This window comes from Eucyclogobius newberryi, unplaced genomic scaffold (assembly GCF_026437365.1).
Source record: "Eucyclogobius newberryi isolate DKJ021-1_F unplaced genomic scaffold, fEucNew1.0.hap1 SCAF_10, whole genome shotgun sequence".
NCBI lineage: Eukaryota > Metazoa > Chordata > Actinopteri > Gobiiformes > Gobiidae > Eucyclogobius > Eucyclogobius newberryi.
In genome coordinates, this window is record NW_027315724.1 from 25,840,641 (window position 1) to 25,844,182 (window position 3,542).

Below are 3,542 nucleotides of genomic sequence, written 5' to 3' on the forward strand. Positions count from 1 at the left end.
TGAGTGTGGAAATAGTTTCGGTTAGCAATTTGAGCAGCCAATTAAGCCACATGCCATCGTTAAAAGACAAAAGATCCTGGGATAAGACAAAAGGCCTTTCATTCACATTGTAGCCTATCTAATGCTGTTCTGGGCGAGCGGTATATTACAAAGGCATTTAAAGTGTTTGATCATTTGTGTTTGTTAATCAGTATGCATGATTGACAGTGCTTATTCTATAGTTGCACTTGTATACATTTATGTGCACATCTACACACGTGATGTTAAAAAGTGCATTTGTCACAACACATGTAAACACAACTTGCTCTGTGCTTTTTGCTGTACTTAACATTGTAGTGTACTGTATTGCCTGTGTTTTTTGTATTAATAAAAACATTAATTTAAAAAGTGTATTTCTGGGACAACTTCTTAAATAGCAGGTGCCATGTATTCAGGTGTTTTAGTAGAAATATTTCCTGGCGCTGTGTGACCACAATCACCATTTTAAGAACCCTAGCATTTCCAGGTGTAATAAGAGGTGTGCTTCAACCCAAGTACTGTCTCCCTCTCTCTGTGCACGGCTAAACCGATAATTTACTCAGATGCAAAGTGGCCAAGGAGCTTTGGATTGGGACAGTCTTCTGAGTCAAAGTCTAGTATGTTTCTGGATCAACTGCAGTGGCTAGAGCTATAAAGGCTACAATAAAAGCTCAATGATGGTCAATGTAACAGAGAATTTTGGCAAAGAATAACCAAAATAAAGTTTGTTCTGAATTACTAATAATAATCTGACTATACATAACCTAAATAAAATATCCCTACAACCAATAACAATAACATAAAATAAATGAATAATAAAAGGGGTCCTGGGTCTTACTTCATTTGACCAGTTCGTAGGCATCGAGGTTCGAAGTCCTAGATCATGCTGCAGTTTTCCACTCAGTTTTAGATCAATGAACCTACTGATCTATCAAACTGCAATAAAGACCCTAAACATCACCGCCACCTGCTGGAACAATAGAAACCCAAGAATGCACTCTACAAAAATCTAAAAACACATATACATACACATAGATACGTACCGGTACACATACACACTGTTGTGGATTTCCCATTGAAAAACTTGAGCAAAGTCTTTAGTCCAATCAAGATTATTCATTTAATTTACAAGTGAAAAAATAACTGTCCCTCCCAGGGTCCTAACTGTCCCTAAGTAAAGGAAAAACACTAAACATACATTTCATATCAAACCAAGGGGTGTGAATGGCACGTCTACAGTAAACAAACCAGGTAACACTTGTAGATCGGGTCATGGCCTTGATAGATTATGGTCATAAAAGATTAGTTATTCTTTGTCCTATTGTGACTACATAATCTTAGCACACCCTGTGGTATGACAACGAGTGTTGTCTGGACATGGAGATTGTGAAACACAAGGGTGTTATGACAGTTTTCCATAACATAATACAAAAAGGGTCATCCTTAAAAAGTATCGAAAAGGACTTGATGACAGTTTGCACTAGAGCCAAAGCTGCCTCACTGTGGCTCCTGGTTTTCTCGGTGGTCTCCCATCCAACTATACATACCCAGCAGCTTCTGAGATCTGATCTGGGATCGGACATTGAAAAGCATGGCCCACCCAAACATTTATTCAGAGGACTAGCAGCTTATGGTTGACTGAAATTAGTGAAATGTGAAATTTTTGAATGTTACATGAACAATGAACACTGTTTAAAGTTACACACAAGTCATTGTCAAAATTGTGATTGTACACAATTTTATGTCCCATGTATTCTCTTATGTATTTTAAAATGCACCAGTGTCTTTAAAGAGCATAACCAGTAAAAATGACCATTATCATGACCATGTGACCAGTACATCTTCCTGGCAGCTTGCATGATTAGGCTGCTTGATAGAGCATCATCAAAGGAGCACAGAGAATCAAGATTTACTGCACACTTGTTTTTATGTTCCAGGTTGTTGTGTCTTTTTGGTGCATTCATGCAAAGTAAAAGGATGTAATTTGTCTGTTGTGTTTATCTGTGTGTTTCTACAATTGTAGAAAAATTCAGTTGTATCATCTGGACGTTTTGACTCTCATCCAAGAGTCATTCTCAATCTGCAAATCGAGACTGGGAACTCAGGGTTTATATGCTACTCTGTGTAAGCCCTGCCCACTGAGCGGACCCTCCAGGAATGAGTGATTACACTGACTTATTTCTACAATGTTCATTCTAGGCCATCATTATGTATTTTATTTGGGCATTATCTTACAGGCCAAGATTCAAGCTGGAGTCAGCAAGATGTAAGAGTGTTTTAGAGGCTATATATGTTTTATGTGATTCAGCCATAATGGTCCCTCACAAGGCATAGGCCTACATTTATGTGGGGAGGATCTAGAAACAATTCCATGACCAAGTGGCTGAACCTAACAGTGGTGAAGAGAGTACTGAACATTAGTGTTTACATAAAAGTACAGTTACTTGGCTAAAGATGAACTCAATCTCATGTACAAGTACGTAATATTGACAAAGTATTCAATATTGACAAAGTAAAACTAGAGTATGTAATTATTGCACCCCTGAAACATAAGAGTGTTGTGAGAACACAAAAGACACACTAACCATGGCTAAACTGTACAAAAATAAAGGACATACCAACCCTGAAACACTGAAAGCAATGATCAATGAAACTATCTCCAAGGATGCAAAACTCAAATTCCCATACATTGTGAAACATAGGTCTATTTGGATGGACTACATTCCCTAAATGTCACAAGGCACATTATTTCTCTCCTTATTTGTGATTGGCATAATGTGAAATGTTTGGTTGCATATCCTTATCATGTCTCACACGGTATGTGTGCATGACAATCACTGGAGATGTGTTGTATATTTTATGTGGAAATGAATATGTATGTGAAAGAATATGTAGTTTATTGTACATGTTTTTAGTGGTAGGGGAAATTGGAATACTCAGCGGAAACCAATGCACACATAGGAAGAACATACAAACTCCACAGAAGTAGTAGTAGTAATAGTAGTAGTAGCAGTTGTAGACATATAAATAAAAGTAGAAATAAATAAATGAGGAAAAAAACAATGTTGAAATGAATACATGAATTCATTGAAAAAACACATGCTAAAATAAATTGTAAATGTAATATATATAAATAAGTACATAAATAAATATTTGAATGAAATAAGTTTCAACATTTAATCTTGCATTTATTTCCGATTATGACATTTTGAACTTACCATTTTGACCTCTTGAACTGCTGTCTATGTGTAGTTTTGTGTGTTGTTCAATAATAATAATTTTGCAAACTCTTATGGATCTTTTAAGTATGAGCTAAACAATGACTCCACCTGCCCATAACAATGTGAGCTACAACAGAACAGAACTTTACAACACACAAGCCCGCCTGCCTCCTATCTTATCACCTCATGAACCCACGTGACTTTAAACGTCCATTTTTTACCTGTCCAAAGGAACTGAGGCATACACACAACCAGGCTCTCCTAAAGCAACGTATTTTGCTGTGTCATTAAAACACCAGAATC